An 18,136-nucleotide genomic window follows, 5' to 3' on the forward strand; every position below is an offset into this window, starting at 1 on the left:
CTGACACCACCAAGCTGCTTGGTGGGAGTCACAAGCTAGGCATTCCCCCCACTTATCATGCCTGCAGGGTCTGATCAGCTGTGCTCTGAATACACAACCTACCCAATAGGTGGCATCACTCCCAAGAGCACAGTGGTTAGAGTGTCGCCTAGGAATGTAGAAGGCTAGAGTTCAAATCCTCACTTTGCCCGATTCGGAGCAGGGATTTGAATTTCAATCTCCCACACCCCAGTTTAGGCCCCTATCTCACCAGCCTATTGGGTATTCTAGTGTGTGTCTCAAACTTTCTTGTTGATGCTGTTCTACGATGGCCCACTGAATATTTATTGATACAAAGTAGAAGATCCTTGTGCCACCTCTTATATGAAGCCTTGGACTAGACAAAACACTCAAGGGTATTTGTAGAGAACCATCATGTTCTGGCAGGGGTATAACTGGATGAGTCAAACAACAAAAGGGGTGGTCAGTTTGCCGTTCCTCTTTGCCCTGCTCTGTATTAGGCAAGTGAAAGGATACAATGGAATTAAAAAGGCAACAAATTTATAGAACATATAAAATGGGAAAAAATAACTAGCCTGTGGAACTCACTGCTGCAGGATATACTCGTGGAAAACAGCCTGTGGCCAAATTCTGGCCTCAGATACATGGATATGGCTGACTCCTAGTTTTGTATCTCCAGATGAAGGCAACATTTGGCCCATAGTTAGGCTTAAGGAAAGATTAGAGACAGAGTAGGAACAACCGCATGGGTTACACACCATGGCAAGAGTACAGGCTTGAACATCACATTTCCTTGTTGTAGCTGTTATTTTAACAAAGACGTTTTTAGTATTTTAATAAAGACAGCCACTATCAAGTGCTTTGAGGCACATCTATATTCATGGATGATTGACACAATAGAATACAGGGTCTCCATCTGAGCCATTACTCACTATATCCTGTAAGCAGCTGCTATAAGGGGGAAGGGGTCTTTAAATATACGGGTTATCGACATGATAGATGCCAATGGCTCCATTTCTCTGCCATTAGTATGTTCTTGAGAGCTTTAATGCTTCTCATTATTACGGTCTAATGTATCAACTGGAGTTCAAATATTTGAGAAATATACTGTATGTAAATTACATATTACCACTTACATGTAGCCTAAAGGAAAGTTACTTCCCACTTATTTTGTCTGGCATAGTCTCTCATCCAAAAAAGAAAAAAGAAGTTTATATTATGCTGCTTCTGGTGGGTGAAGTCAAATTAGCATAATATGGCTATTTCCTTCATGATGATAACAATATAGATCCCAGTACAAAAGCTGCAACTGCACAAGGCGGGTAGCTGATTTTTCAACCTTATTTTGGGCAGCGGTAGAAAATTTTTCTCTTACTCTGAAAAGAAATCACCAGCTGTTCTTGTGCAAAAGCTGAATTTAAAATTTCAAAATTACCTGGGTCCTGTTGTCAGCAATCTGTTCTTTGTTCCTATTAGCTTTGGCTCCAACTATGGGCTGGCTTTTACTATTGCTGGAGGCAGCTTGATCTAGCTAAGGAGTTACTGTGGAGTTTGTTTAGTTATTTTAGAACTTGGTAATGCATCATCTAGGAATAATAAAGAATGGTCCTTATCTAAGATTTGCCTTTACTGAAGGTATTCTAAAGCTCAATGTTCAGACAACCAGATCAAGTCCAAAATGATGTCACGTGTATTTTATATACTAGTGCAACTTAAAGAACAACCCAGCTGTAAAAGTGATAAATAACTGGAAGAACACTAAATTATTAGCAATGACATCTGATGACCTAAAACAAGATTCTAATTTATTTAGTTATTAAAAAAAAAAAAAAATTACTACTTCTATTCTTATTTTAAAACATTTGTGTGTAAAAATACTTGTTTTCCTTGCCAGATTATACTAAATTAAGATAGAGGAGGAAACAGACTTTACCTGGTACCTTCACAAACATCATCAGGGAGAGCCGAGAGCCATATAACACTGCGTTTTTACGTGGAGCAGAAAGAATGCATTGAAAATGGCGAGCAAAAACCTAACCAGGAAAGACATCTTCCATGTAAAACGATGCCTTCAGCAGTCCAAGACTCCTTATCAGCAGGTTCACGAGGACTTGCAATGAAGAAAAGCAGTACAAGCACAGAACAACTCGAGCAGTTTTTCAATCAGCTAAATACTCGTCTAAGACGAAGAAGAATCATATGCTGGGATGTGGTTTTGAAAAACCTTCATACTTGGCAATGGTGCCTTTCATCTTGCTGAGGAGACTTAACAGCTGCTGGCAGTCTGCTAACAGTGAGTGCAAGAAGAGCAAAATAACTAACTCACATCAAGGTGCTCGGTACAAAACAACGTCAAAGTCTGACAGCGGTTCACTCGCCGACACACCACGTTGCGGTTTGTTGAGAACATTTTGTCTGATCTTTCTCCCCTAACCCAAGGTGAAAGTCCATTCTTTAATTTTCTCTTTTCTATATGCTGCACTTAGACACTAGTATTAGATTAGGGGTACATGTAGTGGGGATGCATTGGATTCCCAAGCTAAGTGGCTGTAACTGTACGTATTTAATCCAAAAACTGTACAATTCCATGTCATTGTGATAGTTGGTAAAATATGATACAATAAAAACAGGCCTCAGAAAGATGAGGAAGCCAAGATAGCCAGCCCCAAAATCTTGTTTTGCAGGATCTGGTATCACAGTTTCACTTTAGATCTGCACCATACCCAGTTAGCTCAATTCTGTCTTAGGTACTTAGGAGCACCTCTGTTCTCTCAGCTCCTATTGAATACAATGATTGCTGCATCCATTTTCAGGTGGGAACTTGACCCAATGCATATCAAGGTGTCACTTCAAGGGGGACATCAACTGTAAAAAACGAACAAAAACTCCCCCACAATGTCTGACACTTGTATCAATAGCAAAAATGTAAACAGCAAAGATTTCTGTAACTGTTTACTTCCTGCACTGGACAGCACTTTATATAGTCAGTTTCACTGTCTGTATGTTTTTAGGATGCAGCAACACGGGAGGGGAAAGCACTTTAAACTAAGAAACGAAACAGGATAGTTTAAATACACACAAAATGGCAAAGCACCTCGAGGGCAGGTGTAAGGCCTGAAACTTAATTTTTTTTTTAATTATTCACATTTTAAATGGATGGAGTCCCTTTAAGAAGAATTTTTGGAATACCGTCAACAAGAGTAAATCTAGGTTAGTAACATCTTAGACTGTACAATAGGAAATGGATTGACAGACACACAGATTTCATTTTCATCATTTATGGGGTAGATCACCAGTTGGTGTAAATTGTCATTGCTTCCTTGACCTCACTAGAGATGACAGTTTATACTTCCTTTCTGCAGATCACTTATCTTGGACAATGAAAATAACTTAATTGGTCTAATTTTTGGTTATAGTCAGTTTCAGAGTTACAACTCTTAATAGGGTATGTTTAAATTTAAGTAAGACATTGTTTTTTAAATACACACCAACAAAATCAAAGGGCCATATCACGCTATTGATTGTTAAAGCGAACTCTCCATTTAAATAAATTATGAAAATTGCTGAGTGATCAATGGCATAGAGCCCAAAATTTGGGCCCTGAAACTATTGGGAAGCTTTGCTTTAAATTTATGTAGCCTTAAAAGATGTCGTCATGGCCAGAAATTAACAGCTTACACTGCTTATAGGACATTACAGTCTATATCTGTAACCACAACTTTAACATAAACTCTTAAGTAAAGGAACGAATAATAATAAATTCAAAATTACTTAGAATTTTGGAATCATACTCCCAGCCTCAAAAACAATCACACTGCTGTGCAACTTAAATGAAACCAAGTTCTTTTGAAGTTACAAAGTTGCATTTTTAACTATTACAACCACAAATTGTATTAAATGGCATTTAGGCATCAAAGCTATTTTAGGCAAGTATGAATCCTATTGCCTGGAGCACTTGATGTAAAAAAAAAAAAAAACGTCTGCATTAGATGACGACTCAGTAGTAGCGCAAAAATACTTTTTTCTTTGTTTAAAAGAAGAACGTAAATGATTGTTTTTGGCAGCACGTCCATTGCTTGGCTTGAATACGGATTAGCTAGAAGGCCGTAAAGGAAGTACGTCTATTTTTAATGCTTCTAAACCACACATTGCTTTTCAAGTGAATGCTTCTTGATGGTTAATACAGATAATCATGCTGTGGAACTGCACACTAAACAAAACAGCTATGGCTGCCCGTCATTTTAGACCCACCCATACCCAATTAAAGACAGTCTTATACATTTTCCATTACAAACTAGTTTTTGGCCAGTCTCTAGCTTCCTCAGAAATGGCCTTTTGACTCAAAATTTTGCAAGTGTGGCCTGAGGAAACCTCAAATTCTTTAGGTTAAATCAGATAAGCCATGTCAGAGATACCAGACTCACAAATATAGGGGACAATCACATTTTCAGAAATTCTCAATCCTGTTTTAGCCCTTCATATCTGAGAGACAGACAAACCTATTTGAATGTGCTTTGTTCAGGAGCCCTTACCAAGACTTAGTATATCTATTTTTGACATTCAGTACAGCATTAGAACCTCAGAATCATCTGTCAGTCTCAGTAGGGTTGACCAGAGGTCTAATGAACTTTGTGAAATTTCCAAGGACCAGGCTTGTGTGGGTGAGAGATCAACAGAAAGAACAAATAAATTTCTGACAACTGTACATCTTCTGTTGACAACTTGTTCAGTTGCGTCAGCAGACCCAAATTGTTGTATTGGTAAGTGATTTATGGCTCTCAACACATGCTATCCTACAATCAAGATGGATTTGAGGCCCATCACCTCTGTCTGGTGTTCCAAAAATTCAAAACAAAGAAAGTTTCCTTGCAAAGAGGAGTCATCCCTTATTTACAATTCCTAATAATTTGCAATGTGCAACTACAGTGTTGCTGACTGATAAGTAACAGTGCAAATAAATCCAGCCATTTTGTCTCCTTCTGCAGGTGGATCTGGAAGCCATTCCTCGTCTGACCCTCTGATCTGACTGCTGATAGGACAAGTGATCCAGGGTAAGGATAGCAGTACTTCAATCCATGCTGGAGACATCTTATCTGCTCTCCTGATCAGGATGAACAGGAAGATAGCATGCCGGTTTCATCCCAATTAATTGTCCTGATCATTTTCCCTTTCCATTATAATTCAAATACCTCAACTAAGCAGCACATCTTCTCCTGAACCACTAGAGTTCTGAGATCCATAGTCCTTGCCATTCGTCCAAGCAGATTTTAAAAGCTCTGGAAATCACCTGGCTGAGATGACGAGGATGAACTCATATTGGCATTCAAAGGAGGAGATAAGGAACACTAGTCAGAATCTTGCACTATCAAATCAATCAGAAGGAGCACCTGCATAAGCACAGACATGTGCATAGTCATAGTAGGATGGGACAAAAGAAGTGGCAGTGGGTATCCTAATAGTACGTCCTGAGACAAGGAAATAGAAACACCTGGTCTTTGCAGCCTTCACAAAACTTTCCCAGAAGGCTAACACAAAGCATGTGGGGCTCATATAGAGTTCCTCGACCTTGCTGTAGTGGAGGACAGAGAACAATTCCTAGGCATAGAGTAGGAAGGCCCAGGCTAAGGATCAGGTCCCATCGCTAAGTGTCCCCTGCTTTGCTCCAAACTCCATCATAGATGGTAACAAGAATAATCCAAAGAACTCATGGAACCAACCAACCATCCCCAAGAGGCACCCCGAGATGGGGAACAACAGACTCCAGCAAAGACGGGTTTCCTCAGGAAGCAGCCACAGATTAGAGGTTGAGACTGCAATTATGTGAACCAGGCACTTTGTTCACTCACTTGTCTGCGAGAGAGGACTGTGGTAGAAGTGAGAGATCTCAAAGCACTGTCCTCCATCATCATGAAGCGATCTTGTGGTGCTATTGGCTTGATGGCACCTGTACTACTAAGGTCCCGAGTAACGGCCAGGAAAGTGCTTAAAATCGTGTGTGTGTGTGTGTGTGTGTTTCTGGATTCTCCCTGCTTTCTTAAACATTACAGTCCGTATCCTTGAAATTCTCAACTCTTCTTCTGATCCTTGCCTTTTAAAAACACAATTTCTGCAAAGCTTTTCAAAGGTAAGTATACTATGCCTAAAAGGATGCACAGGCTAATTAAAATCAATATATAAACCAAACAGTATAAAGAAGCCAAGCTATATTCCAGTACAAGCCCTTATCTGTAGAAACAGACACGCTTCACCGATGCAATTACGGTTTCTTAGCATTAGAAAACATCCCTCTTTTAAACAATCCAACAGAATAGAAAAATCATGAAGTAAAGAAATTGTGATAGAGGATGTACTATATTTTGCTATTCCATTTTTTTTTAAAAGAAAAAAAACAAAAACAAACCACTCTACCTATTACTTTCCCTACAATTTAGAAGCTTCCGGAAATGCCCACAGAATGTGAACCAGACTGAGTCAAACCTTTTAAACATTTACTTTAAAAAAGTTGCCATTTCAGAGTCTCTTGTTGTGGCCTTATTTTCATTAATAAGAGATGGTGCATTGCAGTGATAGTGGATGTTGTTTTAATGTCCAAGACATTACTTAATATACAGCATTGATTTAAGTATGTTTAATGGCTGCAAATTGGTGTGCCCCCATTTCAGAACATATTGACAAATTGGAGAGGATCCAGAGAATGAACAATACAGTGATTAAGGTCTCAGGGTAACTAACCTATGGGGAAAAGAGTGAAACAATATTAGCCTGAGTGTCTGAAGGGAGCCAACGTTATGGAAGGAAGGGAGAAGAATCATTCAGGGCAATTCACAGAGAACACGAGAAGTAATGTAACACAACTGAAGAAGGTACTTTATGGCAAATATCAGGAGAATGATTTAATCATCAGGAATTTCTATTATATTATGAATTAGTCTTCCCCCTCCAAAAAACTAAAAAGTTATTCCAAAACTTGGGCTGGGGAAAAAAAAGGGTAACAATTGTCAGGTCTAAGCAAACCTGTAGTCTCCAGGTAACGGATTGGAAAAGTTAGTGGGTCTCCTCTCTAAATTCAATGGCTCGATTCCAATTCTGTGCCATGAGATTCTAAATTCAATCATTTTCCCCAGAATAAAATAATCAGTGTATTTGAGGGGCGCAAACAACCTGCCCAGTCAATGGAGATGTGCAGGATTCTGGTTTCCTAAAACTATCGGCCCTTGGACAGCTATGCCTCCATATATTTTATTTGTGCTTGTGTTCCAAGATTCTCGCAGTGAGGTGTGGTTTGTTTTAAAGGGAAGGTGTGAACCCTACGCCCTTATTACTCATGCACTATCCTACCTATACATCTGGTACATCAGGAACATTTTAAGTGAAATACTAAAGACATGGGAACCCGCCCAAATGTGTAATTGATAGGTTTCTGGCAACATATCACTCTATATACACAACTTTCAAACTTCCAAGCTGCATTTGATATCAGCTTGCGAAGATATCTAGTGCTGTTTAATATACATTTAAAAAAAAATGTCTAGCCACATTTTTGGGGTGTCCCATCCTCATCTTTCATTCACCCCCTTTTAAAACCATCTTCTCTTTATTATTTATTCAAGAAAAATACCCCAAAACTCTACTATACAATAAGCAAGATATATAAAATCGATAGATCACTTTCTACTTGACAGGATTGATTCAAAAACTGCTGAAGTTTGAAGACTGAAATTTAGCAGTTAATATCCTTCAATGAAGAGTTAGTGGTTTCCTACCTCTAAAAACAAACAAACAAAAATGTTCAAATGCACAGTTGATTTGGATGGATTTTGGTTTTGGAATTCAGTCACATGACAGATTAGCATGTCTGTACGTGTTTACACCAATCTTCTAACCCCATTCCGTTTTCCGAATGCCATTTTGATAGTAAACTGTCCCATGCCTGTCACTTTTGTACAAAGGGCTTGCCTACATGAACAATTAGGCCACACCAAGCTGGCGTGTGGATGTAGCCTGCACTAGCCTGCTGCAGTCTAACTGTGAGCACCCTGCTAATCTTCTTTTAACACTCCGCTACCGTGCTTTGGTCTAGTCCTGTTCCAAAGAGCACTAGGTCAAAGCGCTCTAACGAACGGTTAAAGCGCGTTAGCAGGGTGCACATGAACATCTAGAGCATGGCAAACCAGCGGCCGCTAGGTTCACACTCCAGCTTGCCATGGCCTAACTGTTCACATAGACAAGCCCCGAGCCTCAGTCTTGAGCTAGGACACCTATAAGGTGTCAGGAGAAATCCTTACGTGTGAGGGAGCGGATATCAGCGTCAATGGTCATCCACTCAAATGGGTCTGAGCTGGAACAACAGGCTCTCTGCAGTCTAGGGCACCCGTTATCAGGATGGGAGGGGAAGGACGACTGGAGTTAAACATCACCCAGCCTGGGATTTGAAGCTGCTCGGGAAGGGGGCATCACCACCTGACAAAGGAGACCAGAGCTTTATTTAACTGGATCTTCTTGAGGGGCAGGGGTTCTCTCCCTGGCCATCCATCACCAGGAACAGGAAGACAGAGCATGAGGAGTGGGGTGCAGGAGTGTCCTGGGACCCCAACTGGACACAAAGCCCTAAAGCCTCTTGGAATAGTGAGGAGACTGTTCTTTGCCTAGATTGGTAACTGTTGTGCTATATTTTATTGAGAGAGAGAGAGAGAGAAAGCGAGAGTGAGCATGAGTGCAATTGCATATTGGGAAGACAAGCGAGGCTGGGAAAAAGACAAAAACAAAAACCAAAAGCTCAATAGTCTTGATCCAGTCAATGGCTCCTTAGTCAGCAGTGTTCAGCTTGGGAAGACCTTGAGGGAGCCCAGAACGAAAAGAACAATCCAGCATAGGTGCAACATCCTCTGCACAGCACCACACACGTCTTGGGTTCCTGCAGCATGGCTGGTCTTGGCAGGGTGAACCTGGCCACACCTGAACCTGTTAAACAGGCTCTAGAGATGGCATGGAAACCAAAGCCAGGTAGCCATTCATCTGGCCTGGTGATGATGTGTTTGCTCCTGATAATGGCAGAGGCTCTCTCCTATTCTGTCTGCCACAGGAAGATGATAATGTTATTAGCTGGAGGGAAATTGGACAAGCAATGTCCACGTAGGATTCCTGCTATCCAGTGAGTAGTGAGGAACATCCCATATATCCCTGAACAGTGGCAAGCATGGTATTTGCTCTACCTTTGTGATCAGTTTGTTGGCTACATTCTAACAACAGCTGTTTGGTGGAGAAATATTGGCTAGGACTGGTAACCATACAAATTTTGTTGGCTTCAATGTGCCTATAATTATTCTGATGATATGAATGAGCTATATGTCTGCTAGTCTAGTGTAGTGCAGAGCTTGGTTAAACTGGGGAACGGTGTTCGCCAAGTGAGTACTCGCCATTGAGTAGCAGAGAGTGAACCCCAAAACTACTCATGTCTGTGTATTGGCTCCCCACAAAAATCCTACCAGTTTGTTAAGAGACCGTTTCTGTTTTCGATCATTTGAGCTACTTTAGTGAGATGGCATTTGTATGTGAGCATGTGATCTAAAGAAACAATCCAAAGCCAGTGGTGGCAACTGCTGACCATTCAAAAAGATGTTAATCTCAAGTTGACTCCAAGCATAGTGTAGGTGGAAGCATATTGGCATGGTCTTGATTTCAGTCTCCATTTCTTTCAATAGCCTTTGAAAAGATACAAACCAATTCTCTCTTCAGAAGTGCCATGCAACCACAGTATTTCAAATGGTTTGAATGTGGGGAAAGTTAGGGCAAAATTTGATCCATTAAACTGTATGAGCTTCCAGTGAGGTACGCAACCCATTTTACAGATGGAGAACTAAGGCAGAGACAAGTTAGTTAAATGAATCACTCACCTAAGGGACTCATGGCAACCATATCACAGTGCAGGTTCTCTTCAAACTTTTGGAAATCATAGTCCCTCGAGGCCAACCAGATGTCAATCGGTGTACATGAACCACCTGGAGATGGTGTGTGGGAGGTTATTGGTCAATACCTTAAATAAAGGTGATGTCAGCACTGAACCTTGAGGAAGTCCATTCTTTTGGAATCTCTAGGTGCTGCGTTTGTGGCCGAGAGCCACCTGAAAACATCTACCTTGGAACATCCGCTCAGTTGCCAAGGCAACCCATCTAGGAAAACCTCTTGACATCTTGTACAGCAGACCAGTGTGCCACATGTCATGTCATCATAGGTAAGGTAAAAAAAGAGAGAGCTCCAGTTTGCTTCTTTTCTTAGTATGTAAGTGGAGAATGGATTCCAAGTGCTAACACTTGGTCTGAAGTGCTTTGATTTAGTAGGAAACCTGCTTGATCCTCACTCAAAAATTGCTCTGTTGTGGGCATAATTCTCTGCAGGATCATCCACTCCAGGAATTTGTAGTTACAACTTAGAAGTGACATTGGGGAATAGCTAGCTGCTAAAGAGTGATCTTTACCTGGCTTTGGTAAAGCTATCACCTTAGCTTTTTGCCCTATCTTGGGTATATTGTTATCCTGTACAATGTGGGACGGACAGCTAGTGTTGGCTTTTCTTCCCAAGATGTTGTAATAGTTGAAGTAACTATGGCCCCAAAATTATGAATTATTAGGACTTAAAATTGCTCAGGCATCAAGCCTTTTAGAAAAGACAGACTAGAGGACAAAGAGAATAAAAACCCAAGGGCTAATGGCTGGATTTCTTCAATAGTCTGAGGAAATTCAGAGCTGCTGCAGCCTTTTGCAAGAGTGTACTGCTGGTGCAGCTAAAGAGACTTCCTTTTTTCCCTGTCTGTGAATAAGAAATGAAATATTAAATTAATATTATATGATGTCCCAGATACAGTAGTAAATAGGAATCTTAATGGAATATATTATAAGTAAAATGTGTATAAAAGCAAAGTCAACCATAAATGATACAACTCACGGCAAAATATTGTAAACTCTAATGAGAGGGTTTACTTCCTGGGTAATCATTTTAGGAAGAAAGGGGTTGTGTTCATATTGATTTACATAAGAACAGCCATACTGGGTCAGACCAGAGGTCCATCTAGCTTCGTATCCTGTCTTCTGACAGTGGCCAATGCCAGGTGCTTCAGAGGGAATGAACAGAACAGGTAATCATCAAGAGATGCATCCCCTGTCGCCCATTCCCAGCTTCTGGCAAACAGACAGAGGCTAGGGATACCATCCCTGCCCATCCTGGCTAATAGCCATGGGCAGACCTATCCTCCATGAATTTATCTAGTTCTTTTTTGAACCCTGTTATAGTCTTGGCCTTCACAACATCCTCGGGCAAAGAGTTCTACAGGTGGGCGGTGCGCTGTGTGAAGAAATTTCTTTTAGTTTAAGTCATAAAGTGAACAAGTATGGCCAATATTTGCCATCAAGCAGTAAAATACACCAGTTCTGAAATGGGCAGTAAATAAAAAGAAACTAAAACAGAACAGCATGTTTATAAGGACACTTGACCACAGAATGGAATAAATCAGAAATGTAACTGGTTAGTGCACAAATTCAGCTCAGCCATACATATCAAGGTCCCACCAGCATTGTTAAAACAAATAGAATAGAAATGGAAGATTTATACAGCTGTTCTGGTCCGCTGAAAAATAACTTCTCTTGCATTGTATAATGGACAGTTTAAATTAATTTAAACAGCCTCAAAATATGGAGGGACTCTATAAATTACACAAAATTTGAACTAGACATTTCAGCTGAGTGTGTGATGGAGAAAGTGCAACTTGAACAAGCATAATTGCAAAGATGGCCAAGGGATGGACTACAAAATGGACCACAGAAAGCAACTTGCAGAGGTAAGCTGCTGACCAGAGCAAACCATCTGGTGTTCAGGTATGTGCCAAGATAGCTTTACCAGCAGTTACGGTCTAACTTGTCTTACACAAGCTGGTGTGACAAGATGCATTGCCAAAGAGACTGCAAAATTCCAATCCTAAAATCACAAGAACTCAAAAGCTGACTGGATTGCGAGAGGGGGAGACTCATTTTGTCTGGACATTTTGAATCTTTGGAAAAATTATAGATCACGATCTAATTGCTCCACACCAATGCCTCCAAGAGGAGGAACCAAGTTGGACTGCCCAACAAAATAGGACAAAATGGCCTGTCTCCTTCAGCACATCCTGAAAGCCAAAGACACTTGGAAGGGAGAAAACTGAGGTCCTGGGATGGCCGCCTGGGAGCCCTGCTGGTGCTCTCAGGTACCTATCTCAGATAGCTAGAGACAGTTAAAAGTGCCTATTTTCCAGCTATTCGAGTTGCCTGCTAGTGGACCAGGGAAAGACTAGAGTTGTGTCCATCCTTTGCTCCATCTGTGTTTGCAGTGTCATCTCCTGCTTTGAACAGTAACTGAGCTGAAAGCTGACAGCTGAGCAAGATCTGGAGATACACAACACAGAGAGATATACCTGTGGGTATTGACCCAAAAATCAATCATTGACCACTTCCTGAAACTAATTAGTAAAAAAGTATACATACTCTTGCGTATGTGTTTTAAAAGATTTTTACAAAATAAAGACACTATAACTGTGACAGGTTCCAGTTCAGATTATTGTAAAGTAACTTAGAAACTAACAAATTACGATTGTTGACTAAAATTGTGGAACACTGTAAATGTATCTACCACAGTTAATGTTTTCATACCTCCTTTCATATTCAACGTGCATCAGACATAAAATGAGATCAAGCATGCAAGCTTCTTGAACTGCACACAGTCTACACAATTTGCCATAAATGCAAGCATTTATCTTAGGAGTGTTAGTTAGATCCTGGGGCTAATATAATATGTAGGAAAATAGATAACAAAAGTTGACTACTGTAGATCCATTGGGAAGACGACCTTGGTGAATCGGAAGGTCAGTAACTGGCCAAATTGTCTTGTTATCTAGCTTTAGATTTTCTTTCCTCTGTTGTGTTAGCAATACCAGAGTTGATAACCAATTGTCACAAGTGAGGCCCTATTCTGAGGGACTTGATCAAAAAAATCTAAGAGTCACCTTCCCAAGGCAGTAATTGAGTATAAGTGTTATTTTCTATTGTGGTTATAGGATTTGATTCTGAAAACATGAATTGTTATGTAGACCAATTTTCTAATTTATGTAGCCAAATTATAGTCCAATACTATCTGTGCCTTCTTATATCCTATACTATTAGTTGTTATTGTGAAGGATATTTAATAAACTCTCTAAAAACTAACTTCAACTCTAGAATCCTTTTCCTTTAGTTAAAGCAATTGAAAGTGCACGAAGGAAGGCGGTACTGGTAATCAATTGTTTTATACCCTATCTTTCTTACATTGTTCTGGCGATACATTGTCAAAAACTGCAGGATTTCCTTGTTTTCATTGATTTCAGTACCTTTTCTATTTCAGAGACTGAACCCAACACGCCATCTGGGGCTACCGAGAATCTGATCAAGGTGGGATAGACCTTGCAAACTGGGCCTCCCTCAATAAATGACATCTTCATGATCCTAAACAACCAGCAACTCTTCACTGTGCCTGCTGGAACCAGGGCTACTCCCCTGACTTCAGCTGGGTCACTTCTACTGGAGACAGCCCTCTGCCAGCCATCTACCGGGTCTTTAAACATTTCCCCCACAGCTAGCATCACCCCATGCTCATCAACATAGGGGTTTTCATAGCTATGCTGACTACTAGCCTCAGGCTACGTTGGAACTACAGAAAGGCAGACTGGGAAAGTTACACTAAGCTCATTGACCAATATATAGTCTGTATCCCATATAACATGTGAACAGAGCAAGCTTATTCAAGGTTCACTTGAACCCACAGAAACGGCACCTATGCCACTCTAGGTCTTGCAGCCTGGTGTATGGGATAACAGTGCCACTCCGCTTTGACCCAGATGCTCCTGTCAAAGTGGTCGAGCCAAACCTGAGTGATGCTGCAACCTCATGCCCCAGGGTGCTGTCAAGGGACAGGAGCCACCGCTGCGGGATGAGTATGGAGCAATTAAGGCCGCCCCAAGTCCATCCCACATGACTGTCAAAAACCTATGTAACCATTTTCTTGGCAAGGAATGTGCAAACTTCCACAGACAGTATAAAAAAATCCAGTGATCCAGAAATAGCCAAACACCTCCTCCTAGAGAGCTTGAGTGGGAAAAAAGTAAGCTCGGAAATGGACAGGTCAAGATCTATCAGGGAAGCATGGACACTCCTCAGGATGTTTGGAACAGCACAAAACCCACCAGATGAATGGCACTAGAAGATTTCTCATAGTGTTGCCACATGGCTGGCCAACATCATTAAATCAGACAAAATAAAATGTTCAAGGTGTCAATAAAAAAAAAAAAAAAAAGGAGTGGTGTCAGTACAAGTAATGTCATGCAAGTGACTATAAGTATTGCTAGAATCAGGGACAACTTAGGCAGGTGCAATGAAAGCATCTCTTATCCATACACCTCTATCGGGAGTTTTCTTACCGCTTCAGTTCCTGACCTATCAGCCACATAGTGCTGATCATGATAAGTTATGTCAAACTAGTACAACCTGTGATAACAAGGACAAATTTAGCTGAAACCTCTAAATCAATTTTCACTCATAACCTAGACTAGCATTATCCAAGTCCCCAGAAGCTAGAAGCCAGTCAGTGTATTGATCCGTAGGGCTGTTTTTAGTTTTTATTGCTTACGAGAGATACCAAGCTAATGCCACTGGGAAGTGAAGTTCTCAATTCACAGAGCAAACACAAGCATGGACAGTGCCAATATGGCTAATCAGAAAGCTTTGAGGAGTTGCAGTTGATGGATTATTGTACCCATTCTCTAAATTACCTAATTCATTATTAACATGGATAATGAATTGATTAGTAGCCAGAAAGCAAAAAGTAGAATTTAAATATGGTATTCTTCATGGATGTTAGCAAGGAGTGGAGTTCCACTGGGCTATGTATTAGATCAGGATTCTAATGAATGCCAGCCATGCTCAATCTATTCCTACCCAGGATGCATTAATTATTCATTGTTTCTTGGCATGACTCCCCCACCCAGATCCCACAGTCAAAGGGGGTCCTGGTCCTGGAAAGAAACCCCAGATGATATTTAAGTGCAAGGACGGGGGTTGTGGATGGTGGGTAATGGAGGTGCTGGCTTTAGTTGGGCCTATGGGGATGGAGGTAACGGAGGGTGCTGCGAATGGCAGGTCCTCAGTAGGGGTGCTGGGTTTGGGTCAAAGTATCAGGGTCTGTAGGCTGGTAGTGGCTGCCTGAGGTGCTCTCTCCCGTCACACCGTGCTCAGCTACAGGGTAGCACAGCTTCAAAGGGCTGCCGAGCTTGCTACGCCACCTCCTGATGTTTGGCTTCCCCATCCAAGGGCAAATCACTTGGCAGGCAGCAGGGACAGACTCAGCAGAGGGTATGAAGAAGACGACTGCTCCTTCCCTGATTCCCAGGGACCATGAGATTTTGCAGCTCAGAAAGCTTATGCTCAAATAAATTGGTTAGTCTCTAAGGTGCCATAAGTACTCCTTTTCTTTTTGCGAATACAGACCTAACATGGCTGCTACTCTGAAACCAGTCTGTTGGGTATGGCCCAGTGGGCACCCCAGCATAACTCACCTCCAGATTGCATCCTAGTGGCCAAGACGACCTGTACAGAGCAGAAGCATTAGGCTATTATGAAAAAAAAATCATTCAATTTTCAGACAAGGCTGAATCAGAAATAGTCAAGACACTGAGACACAGAGCTATTTTCCAAGATACTCTCCGTACATTAGGCAAATAGGCTGAGAAGTGAAATGCAAAATGTAATGTGACTCAGTCAAGTAATGCCCCGTGGGCAGAAACAGTACTCCGGCAGAGAAGTATTGAATAAGTTAATGCTCTAGAGAAAAAGGATATGGGTGTATTGTTAGGGCTAACGTTAAAATCAAAAGGAGGACTTGTGGCACCTTAGAGACTAACAAATTTATCTGAGCATAAGCTTTCGTGAGCTACAGATGAGGTGAGCTGTAGCTCACGAAAGCTTATGCTCAAATAAATTTGTTAGTCTCTAAGGTGCCACAAGTCCTCCTTTTCTTTTTGCGGATACAGACTAACACGGCTGCTACTCTGAAACGTTAAAATCATCACTCAGTGAGCGACAGCAGCAGAAAGGTTAGTAGGATGCTGGCTGGTATCAAGAGGACTATAAATCCTAAAATAGCGTGCGTCTCCTTTTATAAAGCGCTAGTTACTCCAGCCTTGGAATGCACAATCCGGGTCTGGTCACCCAATGCAAAGCAGTTTAGATAGATCAGGGATGTACAACCTAGGGCAATAGAGGATGAATGGAACTGAGGAGTTTAATGGGGGAGCAACGTACCCAGGGTTATTGACATTTGAGGGAAGGAAGGTTACTTTGTGGTAATTCCCTCACCTCTATGGGTTCTTCTCCCATCGCACCTGGCAACCCACTCAGCATTATACCTCCACCTATTAGGAAACAGGATGTGAACTCTGTTCGTTATTCACAGTCCACAGATCCCTGCATGCCCCCTTCCTTTCAGTTCTAGAGACTTCCCTAGCAGAGAGATGAAGGGGATTTAGATGTGTAGACATAAGAATGACCAGATTGGGTCAGAACAATGATCCATCTAGCCCAGTATGTGGTCTTTCCACAGTGGCCAATGCCAGGTGCCCCAGAGGGAATGAACAGATCAGGTAATCAAGTGATCCATCCCCTGTTGCCTATTCCCAGCTTCTGGCAAACAGAGACTAGGGACACCATCTAGCCCAATATGCTTTTGTTCCAAGCAGCACTCCCTGAACTGGGCAGGGGGTTGGAATGTAGTATGGGAGAAGCAAAAACTTCTATGAAGTCACCAGGAAGTGATCTTTCCCTTGTTGTATGTCATTCAGTCATCCATTCTGGAAATAGTCTTTTAAACTCAGTGAATGTAGCAAATTATAGAGTGCCAGAAGAAGGTCTTCCCTAATGTGAGGCTCGGTGCATTGATCTGCTGACTTCAAGATTTCACCACAGAGGACCAGTTCAATTGGTGTGACAGATAAACACGTATTGAGATGACCAGTGGCCACGTGGGTACTTCAGGTCTTCAAACCCAGGAGGTTGTCAAATGGCCTCCCCTCAATGGGCATTGCAAACTTTGAATGTTATGTTGGCTCCATGCTGGCCCCAGGATATTAGAGGAGACAAGGTGGATGAGAATCTCTTTCATTGAACCAAACTTCTGTTGGTGAAAGAGACAAGCTTTTGAGCTTACACAGAGCTCTTCTGTGGAGCTCGAAGGCTTGTCTCTTTCACTTACAGAAGTTGGTGCAATGAGAGATATTACCTCACCCACCTTGTGTCTCTCATCTCCTGCGACCAATACAGCTACAACACAACAATGGAAGATATCAAATTTTGGCTTAAGGATGATAGAGAATTCGTTTAAGAATTGCTGTAGTTATCTATTACATACTAGCCTGCCCGTAGCTATTAATGAATTTCACAGTATTCTCACCACCCGTAAAAATCCAACTTCCAAAAAGTATTGAATGAACATGAACATAGGATTCAAATAGCGAAGGCTGAAGATATGGACCCTGGATACAACTCAGGATGTGTAACAAGAAAAAGCACGTAAGCCACATTTATAGATTTGAATGCATAAGTAAGGCACCTAAACTGATGTTTAAGCACCTAAATAATTCCAGTGAGTGGGAGCTCTGGATGCTCAGAATCTCTGGGCAAGGTCTAATGGTGGGAGGGGGAAGTGATTAACATTAGGCAAGGAGTAGGGACTCCTGGTTACTATTCTACAGCAAAGGAGGGGATGGGGGAGAAAAGTCCTCTGCTTCCTCTCTCCTTCAGCATGCTTCCTGCAGGAAGGCATCCAGCCATGAGTGGAGATTAAAGATGGTAGCCACCTGCTTTGTGCTTATGGGAGACGAGTGCCCCATGCTTCACCCTTCCTTTTTCTCTTCCTGGGATGAGGTAGGAACAGAGCTACATGGAACTGCCTTTCCTAACTCCCACTGGTGGCCTGCATGCATGTTTCAGAACTCATTTCCAAATATTTACTCCAGAGAGAGGACACAACAATGGCCTCTATAGGCCATCCCACCCTGCTGACCATTGTTCCTCTTCAATCCCACACT

This window comes from Natator depressus, chromosome 4, assembly GCF_965152275.1.
Source record: "Natator depressus isolate rNatDep1 chromosome 4, rNatDep2.hap1, whole genome shotgun sequence".
Lineage (NCBI taxonomy): Eukaryota > Metazoa > Chordata > Testudines > Cheloniidae > Natator > Natator depressus.